Source organism: Salmo trutta, chromosome 6 (genome assembly GCF_901001165.1).
Source record: "Salmo trutta chromosome 6, fSalTru1.1, whole genome shotgun sequence".
Lineage (NCBI taxonomy): Eukaryota > Metazoa > Chordata > Actinopteri > Salmoniformes > Salmonidae > Salmo > Salmo trutta.
In genome coordinates, this window is record NC_042962.1 from 45,656,127 (window position 1) to 45,672,434 (window position 16,308).

A 16,308-nucleotide genomic window follows, 5' to 3' on the forward strand; every position below is an offset into this window, starting at 1 on the left:
TTGACACAAAAAGCCACACAAACACATATTAAAAAAACGCGTTCACACACAAAATTGTATTTTTAAAATTGGTAACAATATACATCACATATTTTAGTATTATTCCATATCCCATTATGTTACACAAAAAATATTCTGTATAATAATAGCCTGGGATTACAGCCTGTACTGAAGGTATCCTTCAGTATTATGAAAACGTGTTCTATGGTGAGCACACAACTCCACTTACTTGCTCACCTTCCTACTGAAACATTGTACCAATCTAGAGCACTTGAATATACGTTCTTTGGCATTAACATTCATTTTATTAAATCAAATAAAACATTAAGAAAATACAGAAATTCAACATGGACAATTATTTGCTCTAATTGTAAACGAAAGATGAGAGGTTAACCTACAACCTCTCATAGCATGCCTATGTAGCACATCAATATTTTATCTCCAACTATGCACACAATTTCAGAGAAAAACAGACACATGATTTTTGGTTTAATCCAGCGCCATCATAGCCTTGAATAGGCAAAATAGTCAACAACAGATTTCAAGCAGACGCAAGGACAGTATCTGTATGAGTCTCTCAAACTCAAACTCACACTAAACAAAACAAAACAATAAATCCAATCCAAAACAAATTCCACTGGAGAGCAGAGGGTATCTTCAGAAGTAGCAGCCAAAGGTGACAGCCACTCCTCATCCATGTTGTTCTCCATTCCCTCTTTTACGATGCCCTGTTTATTATCCTTTTATGTCCTCTCCTCTCCTCATTTCTCATCAAAACTCCTCTGTGGGTCGTATCCAGTTGGCAGGAACCCACTGTGGCTCGTCCTGAGCCCTCCTCACAGCCCTCAGTAGCTGAACACAGGAGTCTTGCAGCCTGTCATTCACCATCACATAGTCAAAGAACTGGCAGTAGTGAGACTCCATCTTTCTGGCTGCCTCCTCAATCTCCTAGAAGTCTTCCTCCTGTTGGGAACAGAATAACATGACAGTTGGTCACTATCTTAACTATGGCATGATGGTCAGTATTTCAACCATTTGATCACCATAGGGATGGCATATTATTACCAGGTATCTTTGGAAAAAGAGGTTCAAACCGTGAGAGTCTTCCTGGTCAATGAAAAAAACGGAGAAATGATAATAAAACCATAAGAGTGCTTACTTTGAAAGGGATGTTGACGTAGTAATTTGTGGTGATCTGAGCGTCCTTTCTGGTCTCCTTCATGCGTTCTGCGGTGGGCGGCTTCACATAGATGATGTAGGATTTGAGCTCATGTGTCCTCACTGACTGGATGGCCTAAAACGGGACAGTCATCATACATGGGTCAATTGAGAACTAATTCTCATTTTCAATGAAGACCTGGCCAAGATGCAACTGAGGTCAACACAGAGCTAACTCCACAATAGGGCCAAGTCAGTGATGAAGCCCCACTGGGGAAGGACCCCAGCAGGACTCACATGAGGCTCAACTTTGATGACACAGATCTTTCCACTGTTCAAAACATCCTTCACAGCATCAAGACTAGTGCCGTAGAAATGACCTTTGTACTCCCCGTTTCCAGAAACCTGGTTTAAAACAAATGCAACACAAAACCCTGGCTTGTAATCAGGTGGTCCACATCAATGTTATTAACTTACTTAATCCTCTTCGTCCCCGTTAGGACATAAGGCCACGAGTCACATTCATGTTGTGACAGTTGATTTAAAAACATGTGTTTGTGAGAGGAAAGTGATAAGCTGTTAGTCAGTGAGTACCTACTTGTTGTTGTAAACCATGTTCTCAAACAGTTCTCTGTTGATGAAGTGATACTCTTTACCAGACTCCTCATGGCTCTTAGCGGCTCATGTCGTGTCTGGAGGAAGAAGGACAAATATTTCAGATGACATCATAGGAAGACAAGATGTCACATAAGACATCATAGGACGTCAAATAAGACATCGATTGTATCCATGTCAACAATGGAAGAAAGTCAAATAGACTGGCAGGTTCACAGAGGTTTGGTGGTTTACTTACGAGGCACTGCCCCTTGAAAGGTCACTGGGTTGATTTCGATTAACCGTCTGCGAAGTTCGTTCACTCCAACGCCAGAGGGACCTGAGAGAGAAGAACACACTTGTGAGGTCTCTGTCATGTCATCACACATGTTCTGCGTCAATACAAGTAGAGACACACTGCCCATGTACAAAAACAGTGACACAACATGAGTCATACTGTCTCTGCATTATTGGCCACAGAACCATTTACACGTTAGTACGTACTCATGACAGTCAATACATATTTGAATCTTGTGCCAATCTATTTGTGTAGCTGGTTAGTGCCAGACTGGTGTCTTACCCACCAGGGCGACCAGGCGGTGCTTGTCCTGCTGGTTGCACTGGTATCATACCACCTCTTCGTATGGGTTGTTGAGGGCACTGTAGCAGCTGCCAGAGCAGCGAGTGTGGCAGGAATGCTGACTGGAGCCTGTGCTTAGGGACTGGCGCTGACACAGACGCAGGCTACGTCTGAACCCAGTTAGATAGATCCCCTCGATGTTAGTGCTGAACTCATCCTCCTCTAGGAGTGGGAGAACAGGGAGGGGGAGAGCATGATAATGGGATGAATGTGTATCTCACTAGACATGGTGTTGGAGTTGATTCTAATTGAGCTCAAAAGAGAGCTCAGTAGAGCAAGTTATGTTCGCCTTCTCTTACAGTGAGGGAAAAAAGTATTTGATCCCCTGCTGATTTTGTACGTTTGCCCACTGACAAAGAAATGATCAGTCTATAATTTTAATGGTAGGTTTATTTGAACAGTGAGAGACAGAATAACAACAAAAAAATCCAGAAAAACGCATGTCAAAAATGTTGTTAAATTATTTGCATTTTTAATGAGGGAAATAAGTATTTGACCCCTCTGCAAAACATGACTTAGTACTTGGTGGCAAAACCCTTGTTGGCAATCACAGAGGTCAGATGTTTCTTGTAGTTGGCCACCAGGTTTGCACACATCTCAGGAGGGATTTTGTCCCACTCCTCTTTGCAGATCTTCTCCAAGTCATTAAGGTTTCGAGGCTGACGTTTGTCAACTCGAACCTTCAGCTCCCTCCACAGATTTTCTATGGGATTAAGGTCTGGAGACTGGCTAGGCCACTCCAGGACCTTAATGTGCTTCTTCTTGAGCCACTCCTTTGTCGCCTTGGCCGTGCGTTTTGGGTCATTGTCATGCTGGAATACCCATCCACGACCCATTTTCAATGCCCTGGCTGAGGGAAGGAGGTTCTCACCCAAGATTTGACGGTACATGGCCCTGTCCATCGTCCCTTTGATGCGGTGAAGTTGTCCTGTCCCCTTAGCAGAAAAACACCCCCAAAGCATAATGTTTCCACCTCCATGTTTGACGGTGGGGATGGTGTTCTTGGGGTCATAGGCAGCATTCCTCCTCCTCCAAACACGGCGAGTTGAGTTGATGCCAAAAGAGCTCCATTTTGGTCTCATCTGACCACAACATTTTCACCCAGTTGTCCTCTGAATCATTCAGATGTTCATTGGCAAACTTCAGACGGGCATGTATATGTGCTTTCTTGAGCAGGGGACCTTGCGGGCGCTGCAGGATTTCAGTCCTTCACGGCGTAGTGTGTTACCAATTGTTTTCTTGGTGACTATGGTCCCAGCTGCCTTGAGATCATTGATAAGATCCTCCCGTGTAGTTCTGGGCTGATTCCTCACCGTTCTCATGATCATTGCAACTCCACGAGGTGAGATCTTGCATGGAGCCCCAGGCTGAGAGAGATTGACAGTTCTTTTGTGTTTCTTCCATTTGCGAATAATCACACCAAATGTTGTCACCTTCTCACCAAGCTGCTTGGCAATGGTCTTGTAGCCCATTCCAGCCTTGTGTAGGTCTGCAATCTTGACATCCTTGGAGAGCTCTTTGGTCTTGGCCATGGTGGAGAGTTTGGAATCTGATTGATTGATTGCTTCTGTGGACAGATGTCTTTTATACAGGTAACAAGCTGAGATTAGGAGCACTCCCTTTAAGAGTGTGCTCCTAATCTCAGCTCGTTACCTGTATAAAAGACACCTGGGAGCTATAAATCTTTCTGATTGAGAGGGGGTCAAATACTTATTTACCTCATTAAAATGCAAATCAATTTATAACCTTTTTGACATGTGTTTTTCTGGATTTTTTTGTTGTTATTCTGTCTCTCACTGTTCAAATAAACCTACCATTAAAATTATAGACTGATCATTTCTTTGTCAGTGGGCAAACGTACAAAATAAGCAGGGGATCAAATACTTTTTTCCCTCACTGTAGCTCCTCTCACATTCCAAATTGGAATTCAGAAATGATTAAGATAAAGTAAAAAGTGTTATAGTTGAGTAATACTGTATTTTGTATAGCACAGGCTACATGATGAATTAATTTCAACAAAGACTTACCTACCAGATTCAAAATCTTCCTCATCTGTTAGAAAATAGAAAAAGACACTCAAAATAATCCACCGAAGTCATCTTGAAGTAAACAAATGAGTGAAACAATATGATTTATTGTAGAGGAAATTAGGGAAATCTTACCAGCTTCAACACACTTTTCATCAACGGCCATCAGGTCTTCCTCTGAAAGAGCCAAGTGTGACAGGTCAGCGAAAAGTCGAAAATGAAATACACTATATATACAACAGTACGTGGACACCCCTTCAAATGAGTGGATTCGGCTATTTCAGCCACACCCGTTGCTGACAGGTGTATAAAATGGAGCACACAGCCATGCAATCTCCATAGACAAACATTAGCAGTAGAATGGCCTTACTGAAGAGCTCCGTTACTTTCAACGTGGCACCGTCATAGGATGTCACCTTTCCAACAAGTCAGTTCATCAAATTTCTGCCCTGCTAGAGCTGCCCCAGTCAACTGTAAGTGCTGTTATTGTGAAGTGGAAACGTCTAGGAGCAACAACGGCTCAGTCGCGAAGTGGTAGACCACACAAGCTCACAGAACGGGACCCCATAGTGCTGAAGCGCGTCGCTCGTAAAAATCGCCTGTCATCTGTTGCAACACTCACTACCAAGTTCCAAACTGTCTCTGGAAGAAATGTCAGCACAAGAATTGTTCGTCGGGAGCTTCATGAAATTAGTTTCCAAGGCTGAGCAGCCGCACACAAGCCTAAGGTCACCATGTGCAATGCAAAGCATCGGCTGTAAAGCTCCCTGCTATTGAACTCCGGAGCAGTGGAAACACGTTCTCTGACGGACAAATCTGGGTTTGGCAAATGCTAGGAGAACGCTACCTGCTCCAATGCATAGTGTCAACTGTAAAGTTTGGTGGAGAAGGAATATTGGTCTGGGGCTGTTTTTCATTATTCGGTCTAGGCCCCTTAGTTCCAGTGAAGGGAAATCTTAACGCTAGTATACAATGACATTCTAGATGGTTCTGTGCTTCCAACTTTGTGACAACAGTTTGGAGAATGCCCTTTCCTGTTTCACCATGACAATACCCCCTTGCAGAAAGCCAGGTCCATACAGAAATTGTTGTTCAAGATCGGTGTGGAAGAACTTGACTGGCCTGCACAAAGACCTTACCTCAACCCCATTGAACACCTTTGGGATGAATTGGAACGCCGACTGCGAGCCAGACCTAATCGCCCAACATCAGTGTCCGACCTCACTAATGCTCTTGTGGCTGAATGGAAGCAAGTCCCCGCAGCAATGTTCCAACATCTAGTGGAAAGCCTTCCCAGAAGAGTGGAGGATGTTATAGCGGCAAAGGGGAGACCAACTCCATATAATGCCCATGATTTTGGAATGAGATGTTCGACAAGCAGGTGTCCACATACTTTTGGTCATGTAGTGTAACAATAACTGCCTCACATTGAGAACTGGCACCATAAAAAAGGATCATAGTTCTTATCTTCATTCACAGTGCTCAATTCAGGTAAGCAAGAGGAATAAGATCATTGGCATGTATTACTGTTATGGATATACAGTAACAATTGTTACCAGCTGCTTATAATTTGGTCTAAAAGAGCTCAAAAGCCAGATGTAAAGATGAGCAGGGAACTCTACTCATAGGGTTTGATGTAGGTGTGCGGCTGGTGGGGCTGAGACCACCAGAACTCTTTCTGTTTCCTCCTGAGCAGGTTGGTGGAGGGGGTAAGTCCAACGCAGGCCGAGGTGCTGGGTAGTTTCTTGGCCTGCTGAAGTCCATACCTGCCTCGGCGCAGGGGATGGCCGGGCCCTGCTGGAGACTGTAGTCTGCCATGGCACGCACATACAGCTGGGACACCAGGAGACACAATACAAGAGACAACAAGACACAAGGACAATGCAATGAAAAGATCTTTACTACAACAGTGAAGACAGGAACTGAGCCATAGGTTTTCTTGGTAATAGTAACCTCCTATTGTCAAGAGAAAGACTTTGGTTTTGGTGCCATTATGGTTCAATCAGCTTACATGACTTGTCTGATACTGTTACCAGGGAAGGGTAGGTCAGCAAACATGCCATTACTCACTATCATCTGGTTGTTGACTGGTCTATCTGTGATGGGAACCACGTTGAACATGAGGGTGCCTTGAGACCGGGCCTGTGGGTCCAAAGACAGATAAACACCCATGTACATCACTGGTGGATGAAGACATACTACAGACACCATCTGTGTTGACTGTGTGAAATGGGTGCATGTTTGGGCAGCCAAGCAGTGACCTGCTCAGGCTCCAGGCCATATACAGAGTAGCCATTCACCTCTGTGATCCTGTCCCCTGCATGCAGCAGACCTAGAGAGAGAGAGGGGGGAGGAGGGGGGGGCACAAATGAGAAAGAAGAAACAGATTAAAGGCAGAGCGAGAGAGAGAGAGAGAGTGAGTGTGAGAGAGAGAGAGAGAGAGAGAGAGAGAGAGAGAGGTGGTCTCACCGCTGCGGTCCGCCAGTCCACCATGGATCACCCGTGCCACAAAGATCTCCCCTGTTATCCCATTTCGCTTTATCGTGGCTCCCTAAGAGAGGTACAGAGAGGGGACATGAGTCCAGGGTTAAAACATTTCCTTGTAGCTCTCACACATACAGTGAGCTCCAAAAGTGTTGGAACTTTGACAAATGTTTAGTTGCTTTGGCTCTGTACTCCAGCACTTTGGATTTTAAATGATGCAATGATTATGAGGTTAAAGTGCAGACTGTCAGCTTTCATTTGCAGATGCACAAATATCATATTTGTGCATCTAACTTTCTCACTCATCATTATTCACGATTCATTCAGGATTATCGTTAATCATGGTAGCATCCACATTAATGTAGAGGTGTTTAAAAACATTATATTCTTATTTACAATGATAGTGACTCCAAATGACACAATACATTATTTACCATTCTTCTATTGGGCACAAAATAATATGAAACACAAACAAAACAAACAGGAAATGCATCCAACAAATGTGTAGACTCACAAGCTTGATGTAGTCATTGCGTGCTATGAATATGGGACCAAATACTTAACTTTTTACTACTTTAATACACAAAAGTGAATGTGCAAAAACTGCTGTAATTTCTAAACGATTCACCCGATATGGATGAAAATACTCTCAAATTAAAGGTGCACTCTTGTATTGTATCATTTCAAATCCAAAGTGCTGGAGTACAAAACAACAAAAAGTGTGTCACTGTCCAAAAACTTTTGGAGCTCACTGCAAACAGAGAATTATCACTGGGGTGGAACAGCAACAATGACACATTTGGCCTTTTACAGGTTATGGAGGGTGTCATGTGATATGAGATGAAAACATCATGAGTCAAAAAGGAATAATGGACATGCTTTATTTACAATTACAAAATGAAATCATATGAAAATAACAGATGACATTCGGGAAACACAGAGTTGCATGAAACACAGACGGACGGCTTGAGGATGGAAACGCAACAATGAGCATAGCCAACACATAACAATTGCGGGATGAATGGTGGGTGACACGCTGGTGATGAAGATAACAGAAGAAAGGATAAATGCCTTTTGAAGCCGAGATCTCTGAGGGAATCTTGAGGAGAGGACCATTCCCTGAAGCAGAGGAATAGAAGATCTCCTGAAGATACCAGAGCACCACTGTCCTCCTGGCTGGTTCACTTCCTCTTCTTCCTCTTCTTCTTCTTCCCCTGGCTGGAGCTGGAGCAGCAGCCAGTCTTGTTGTGGTTGGGGGTGGGCGGGGCAGGTGGTGCAGGTGTTGAGAGGCTGTTGTAGACGTGGGGTTGCTGGGGCTGGGGTTCCACATGCTTCTTTTGAGATGTGGGGGAAGCACCAACATGCTTTTTGGGAGACATAGGCGGAACCCTGGTCTTCAACCTGGCCTTGGGTGACCCATTACAGGCTGGGGACCGAGGCTGAGAGATCTTCCCCTGGGATGTGAATATGCCATCCATAGAGCCAGTGAAGGAGCTGGAGGAGGTGGAAAAGGAGGAGGAAGAGGAGGACAGGGAGCATACTCTGGACTGGTGTGAAAGGGATGTCTGAGTCTTCAAGCTGCTGGCTGTTTGTTCTTGTTCGCTGGCTGATATGTTGACTGTCAGGCTACTGCTGCTGGTTCCTCTGTGTGGTTCCGGTGTATCTGTTACCGCCCTGCTGGCAGCGATGAGTGTCTGCAGTCTGCTCACCACCTGGGCCAGCAGCGTCAGGGCCTGGGCATTCTCCTGGACACTCTCAGACATGCGCTCTGTGGCGGCGGCCATCTTCTGCCCCAGCAGCCGGACGTCATTGGTGCTGCGCTCCATAGAGCTGGCAGCCTGCTGCACCGTGGACCTCAACTCATCCAGGCTCAACTGCTTAGTCAGCTCCACAGGGGGGTTGAGAGGTGTCTCATCTACCCGCCGACGCTGCATGGGGCTGGGGGGAGCCGTGCGCACCCGGGGACTGACGCTGTAGCTCCGGAACCGCGGAGGAGTTCCAGGGGGATGGTGGTTACCCATGGACAGGTGGTATGCAGCCATGCAGGGAGGGGTGAGAGTCCAGGACTGGAGGGGTGGAGTGTGGTGTGGGAGAGGGGACAGGGTGTTGGCTGACCCTCTGTCTTCGTCGCTGTCTAGCTCCTCAATCACATTATCTCCAGAAGCAGGGAGGAGAGAGAGGTTGGAAAAAGGTCATCTATTAGCCTGAATTAGAGTAGAAGTTCCATTGTGTTGTATTATAATGTACTGAACTGATATGTATTGCAGTGTACAGCAATAGATACAGTATTGCATCATATTGTTTTCAGGGTCTTTTCAACTGTAGTTCTTACCAATGAGGACAGAGCTACAGACCGAGGGGGCAGAGCGATTAAGACCTTCTTCTTTCCAGAGTGCATCAGTCTGGTACATTCTGCATTTACTCATTGGCTTAAAATGTGGCGGAGCGCGGTGCTTGCCCAGGGGTGGTGGACCCGCAGAAGATAGCAATTCAGCTGGTGGGTAGCTGACTCTCCTTGTGCTGGGCATGACTGGTCGTTCTCCGGGCACTACGTCCCCCAGAGCCCCCACATCATGCCAGGGGCCCTCCACCGCCCTGGCCCCACCATGGATCAGCCTTTGGCAGGTCATCTTCCTCAGGGTATCCCAGCGACTGCAGATCCCCCCTCCTGAGCTCCTCTTTCAGGGGGAGAGACAGGGCTAGACAAGATTACCTCTGTCTGAGACCACAGATACCTCTATAGCCCTGAAATAGAGATCTGGGTACACAGGGTTCTGCTAAAACTGTCTGCACCAGGATTGGATTTAGATTTGTTCCAAATGGGTTCCAAAAGAGGTCGCAATTTCAGATGTGGATGGGTAGAAGCTTCGAGTATATACAGCTTAATAACTGTAGGAAAACATTTTGTGTTCAAATTGAGTGACTGGAAATTGTATATTTTGGTATCCAAAACTGACCCATCGTGACTAATCATAAGCCATCCTGGAATTTTGAAGTATTAAAACCATCTCTACTACTATTACTCTGATTGAAATCATCTGTCACACAATTTAACAATGAAACGAATTACATGTTATGAAAGCATCATCTGCCCTTTCTTACAGCTTCTGTCAGGTCCTCAGGAGTTGATGCTTTGCATTCGGTGTGCATAAAATACAAAATTTCTGTAACCTTGCATTAAAAACGTTCAGTTGTCTCCGATCCACGACTCACCAGCTGCTGCTTGTTCTTCACCAGACAGACTAACCTCATGGCCTCCTCATCGTCAGCGAGGTTGTCGGGGATAGGAGGCAGCACAGGGTCATAGTCCTTCTGGGCCACCGTATCATGGGCTGATGTCAGAGCCTAGGACAGAGCACAACTATTAAGTACATTCATTCATTCATTCAGGCGGACTCAACACACATAAATAACTCACACAACCCAGAAGACCTTAGTCACTGCAACAACAGATACAAAGGTTAGGATCATAGGAGCCCTTGTTGCCTCAGGATCTCTCACCTGGAAGTGTGGTCCCCTGAGGAGACTGTAAAGCTCCCTGGCCTCAGCAGAAGTGTTCCGAGCTGTTCTCATGTCAGCCAGAATCTAGAAGAGAAGCAGAAAGACGGGTTGGAACAGAGACAGCAGCAGAGTGGACACAGGACAGGACTGACACCACTGACACTTCTGACAAGCCAATGAGGGAAGAAGGCAAAGCAGTAGAGGGAAAGGTCCTACCTGTTGGATGAGCTGTGTTGTGTATGGTAGGAAGGGAGCAGGAGGCTCTCTCTGATGCTGACGCAGACGCTCATACACCTGGGTGGTGCAAAGACAGAGAAAAGGTTAAACCTACACCCAGAACAAGACAAGAGAATGGACAAACACAAGTCAAAGACACCCTCCACTCACTGGGTGGAGCAGAGACTGAGAGAAAGTAGAGATAAAGTGAAATACAGCTTTTCTAAACCCCAGATGAGAGTATATCACAAACTAGACTCCCAGACTAACTTTGAGCAGAGACTTAAGCCACGGGGTGTTGAGGAGGCTGTTTAGGAGCTCTGCCCCGCTGATTTCCTTATTGATGGAATGTTTCGCCTCCTCTACCACGTCAGACAGGATCTGCCTTAGGCCTGGAGGACAACACCAACAAAGTCGTAATCGTAAAGATAAACAGCCATAGGATTATCACAACATACAGGAGAGAAGTACATTGCCATCAGCTAGAGGTTGAGAGAGAGGCTGTTTCCTATTACTGACCATGGTCACTCGGTCTAGGGGACGACATAACCATCTCGGCTTCCACAGCCTGCCTCATGGTGATCACCCAGCACCGACTGCTGGAAATTCACCCCAACCCAGACCTTGGAAAGAGAGAAATGAACAAAGAAAAATGTACTAAAGAAAAAGAATCTTGCTTAGTAGTTCATCTAAAAGCTGAATGATAACATCTAATCTTCTTACACATTTTAGATAACAATAACATAACATTAATCCAGATTAATAAGATTCTGACCTCCATATATAGTAAGTACAGAGTCATCAGTTCTGCTATGATTGATTTCAACTTGGTGTTATTAACTTCCCAGGTAAAAACAGCCTCCACTGTCACATGTTAAAAGCCCTAAGGGTAATTTAACTCTGAGTGTGAAATAAGCTCAGGGTTCAAAGGTCAATGGCACACTTAAGCACAGTCTCTTCTAATTCCGTATTCTACGCGCTACCATGTCCCTGTGTCGGTCAACGTCACCTATTCAACAGAAAGAAAAAAATAGTACTGGTGATGTAGTGTTACATCTTAAACCGAAGTATGGGGATTTTTCATCATGTTACTTAGATTGACGGATGGGTGTGTCAATTGACTCTAATACGTGGTAATACTTGGATTAAAAACAGTGGATCCCCTTGGTGGGAAAACAATAAAAATCCTGAAAACTGTCAGAGTGAGAGTCTACTGTATCTGGGCTCGGTGCCAACTATAACAGATTTAACACACATTCCTGTGTGCTCACTACTTACCTCTGTGGTCTCTTTTCTTCCAGTCCCTTTGACCCGCTTCCTCAACCCTTAATATTTAGCTCCAGAAGAGGATTTGTCATCTGTATAATACAGTTCACCAATTTTTGCCGCAGAGTGAGAATCCCCATGGGATCCGCTGGTAACAGGTCTGTGCTTTTACAACGTAGCGAGACGGAAAGAAAGGAGAGAAGAGTGTAATCCTCTCTCTATCCTAGTTAATCCTGGGCAAGTGAGCCCTTGTCTCTCTCTCTCTCTCTCCGGAATTGACAGAAGCGTGTCCAACCTGCTGCTGGCCTGTCCAAGGCTATCCTATAGCTCTGCTCCCAAAGCTTCAACTCTTTCCGCTATTAAAGACCGCCAGACCGTTGCCCGATAAAAGTTGTCTCCTAAATGGCACCCTTTTCCCTATACAGTGCATTACTTTTGACCAGAACCCTATGGGCCCTGGAGCGCTCTGGTCAAAAGTTGTGCCCTATATAGGAAATAGGATGCATTTGGGACTTAACCATGGCCACATAGCTACTCTATGTAGAATAGAGGGAAAAGAGGGGATGTCCCACACTGTACTGAGCTCCCAACAGCTGGAGGAGATGGAGACAGAACATGATGATGCCATTATATACTGTAGTACCCTACAACTACTTCTGCTTCTCCAACCATACTAATGATCATGGAAGTCTGTCGCACACTCGTCTCCTTGCTGTGGACTTATTTGACTTATTTGATCAGAAACTGGTGGCCGATGGTGATTTATGAAGTCATCTGTCAGGGAAAAAATAGGATTTCATGTTGAGGACAATCCAGTATTGATTTTAGAGATGAACTTTAACCTAAGATTATCTTGCTGGACTGTTAAAAGCTTTGGCTTTAAAATTCTTATTTTTGTATTGTCATTAATTTGCCCTCCCTCTGTGTAGTTTTTTAGGTATAGAAATAGGTCAAAGCTAGAGGATTATCAGCAGCACTAGAGATATTTACGAAACATCTTTGACCTCTAATGTGACTGTTAAAACCAAAGCATTATTATTATTACGTTTATTTGTAAGGGATCATGTACAACATACCATTGCACCAGATTTAGCTAGATAGGTAATTTTCATCTGTAGTCCCTGGACAGAAAACAATCAACATTAATACATACATACAATACAATGCTACAGTATAACACACTATATATATATATATATATATATATATATATATATAGAGAGAGAGAGATAGATATATATATACACAGTACCAGTCAAAAGTTTGGATTGGCTCAGTGTTCTGTCACTCATGGGGACACTACGTCACCGCAAAATCTACGGGAAGAGCTCGAAAATTCAAGGCCCTTGGATGCTGCCATGGAGTTAAATTAGAAGTGCCCATCCAAGAAGGCTCAAGGTCATTGTTATATCTACAGTAGCTTTGATTGGACAGATGTCCACATCATACTTTCAAAATCTTAGCTAGCAAGCTAGCAGCCATCATCATGAATCAAGTCGACAATCTACTGGCAAATCCTTTTTAATCCTTGTCATATGAAGAGAAATGATAGATAAAACGTATTAGTGCTCATCGGCCATTGGACATAAACATTACACAACAAGTTGGAAATCGCTAATTAAACAATGAGCGGTTTGGAAAGAATAAGTGGCTAACTGCAAGCATTGCAAAGCAATCACTAGCCTGCTATTCAGTGAAATGGAAGTGTGGTCCAAGTCTGGGTTTAAGGGTCTCTTTTTAGGATAAACATTCAACATTGGCCATGCTGTCAATCCAGCATGACTTCTGCCACTTTCAAAACAACTGGAAACTCAAAACTGGGAAATCTCAGACTTTAGTGAGTTCAAGACAACTGGGAACTCTGAAAAAAATGTTGCTCTGACTGGGAAAATACGTTTTGAATGGTCATCCAACTCCGAATTCCAAGTCGGGAAATCGGGCCTCATTCTAGAGCTCCGACCTGAAGATCACATGATTCAACATTGTTTTTTCAGAGTTCCCAGTTGTCTTGAAAGCACCAGAAATCCAGAGAATGCCAGACTTTGATGACAAAGTTTGATGACAAAATTTGCCCACGAAGGACCACCGCGTCACCTTCCACCTTGTCACACAACATATCTGTTGGATTGTGTTGTGTGACAAAACCGCACATTTTAGAGTGGCATTTTATTGTCTCCAGTACAAGGTGCACCTGTGTAATGATCATGCTGTTTAATCAGCTTCTTGACATGCCACACCTGTCAGGTGGATGGGTTATCTTGGCAAAGGAGAAATGCTCACTAACAGGCATGTAAACAAATTTGTGCACAACAGTTGAGAGAAATATGCTTTTAGTGCGTATGGAACATTTCTGGGATCTTTTATTTCAGCTCATGAAACATGGGACCAACACTTTACATGTTGTGTTTCTGTTTTTGTTCAGTGTATATAAAAATGGGTTCTTGCTAGAATATCAAGACAGCTGGAACGTTTGATAGGAATTTTAGGGCCTTTCAGATTCCACAAGAGAATACCTATTTATGCCATTGTTTTTGTAAAATGTAATGATCTTTAGTGTTGATAAGCCCATGGATAGGCCTGCTATGGTGGTCACGAATCATGACCGCAGTCAAATTCCACGTGACCATTTAGTCACCATAACTAGGCTTCTCCAAGCTCTGATGCTGCTGATGGCCATTATTATATTAAGCACATTGCTTCACTTCACAAGAGGAGAATAGCATTCCTGGCCGGCATGAAAATGAACCACGGGGAAAAGCGTCCTCCATTCGCTATTTAAGTGCATAGATGACATGTATTTTTTCCTCATGCCCATGTTCCGAGACTTGTTCATGATATTGGTCCATTCTAAATCAAAATTCATTTCACACATATATTATTTAGTACATGTAAAGACATCATTAAATCAAGAATAGTCTGATGGGTGACTATTAGCCTATCAATGTGAATGATTCCCAGTGTGTGCAGCGAGGCAAGAAACAGCGCACGACTTTTTTTTGCGACTTTTTCAAATCCTAGTCACACACCTCAAGTAGCCTAGCCCATAGGCCTATATGTTTTGATACGTTTTTTATCACAACTAAAGTGGCCAAATAACTTCTTAAAATTAAGCACATGAATCCGCTTTGCCACCGGTGTAGAGCCTAACTGGCATACATAGACCGCGCGACTTTCAAATTTGGGGAAGATGATTCTCACCATAAAAATGCACCTTCATAATAAAAGCATTACATGCATAATCGCATTTGCTAATTGGTTGCATTTGGAACATTTGCGCTTATAGCCTACTGCCGTGTGCGCATTGCTGCTCTTATAATGTGAAGAAATAGCCTAATCGTTTATCAACATTTTAAGCTAAACATTCTGATCTATTGCATCAGCCTCATTGCTTTTTTTTTATGCGAGTGGTTTTTATGCGTGTAATCCCCACTAATGTGGGATCTATTGCATCCCACAACTGTCCCAGAGTATGTTTGCAATATTAATTTCTTGCACAGAAGGACAAATTTACCAATAGAATATACAGTTGAAGTCGGTAGTTTACATACACTTAGGTTGGAGTCATTAAAACTCGTTTTTCAACCACTCCACACATTTCTTGTTAACAAACTATAGTTTTGGCAAGTCGGTTAGGACATCTACTTTGTGCATGACACAAGTAATTTTTCCAATTGTTTACAGACAGATTATTTTATTTCCAATTCACTGTATCACATTTCCAGTGGGTCAGAAGTTTACATACACTAAGTTGACTGAGCCTTTAAACAGCTTGGCAATTTTCAGAAAATGATGTCATGGCTTTAGAAGCTTCTGATGGGCTAACTGACATCATTTGAGTCAATTGGAGTTGTACCTGTGGATGTCTTTCAAGGCCTTCAAACTCAGTGACTCTTTGTTTGACATCATGGGAAAATCAAAAGAAATCAGCCAAGACCTCAGAAAAAAAACTGTATACCTCCACAAGTCTAGTTCATCCTTGGGAGCCATTTCCAAACGCCTGAAGGTACCACGTTCATCTGTACAAACAATAGTATGCAAGTATAAACACCATGGGGCCGTCATACCACTCAGGAAGGAGACGCGTTCTGTCTCCTAGAGATGAACGTACTTTGGTGCAAAAAGTGCAAATCATTCCCAGAACTACAGCAAAGGACCTTGTGAAGATGCTGGAGGAAACAGGTACAAAAGTATTTATATCCACAGTAAAACGAGTCCTGTATCGACATAACCTAAAAGGTCGCTCAGAATGGAAGAAGCCACTGCTCCAACACCGCCATAAAAAAGCCAGACTATGGTTTGCAACTGCACATGGGGACAAAGATTGTACTTTTTGGAGAAATGTCCTCTGGTCTGATGAAACAAAATTGCCATAATGACCATCGTTATGTTTGGAGGAAAAAGGGGGATGCTTGCAAGCCGAAG

The 16,308-nt window shown here is 43.9% G+C and overlaps 1 pseudogene; it reads right to left on the reverse strand.

Moving 5' to 3' along the window:
- Positions 1-55: 55 nt before the first annotated feature.
- On the reverse strand, positions 56-12,101 carry LOC115195130 (MAGUK p55 subfamily member 4-like; annotated as a pseudogene).
- Positions 12,102-16,308: the final 4,207 nt, after the last annotated feature.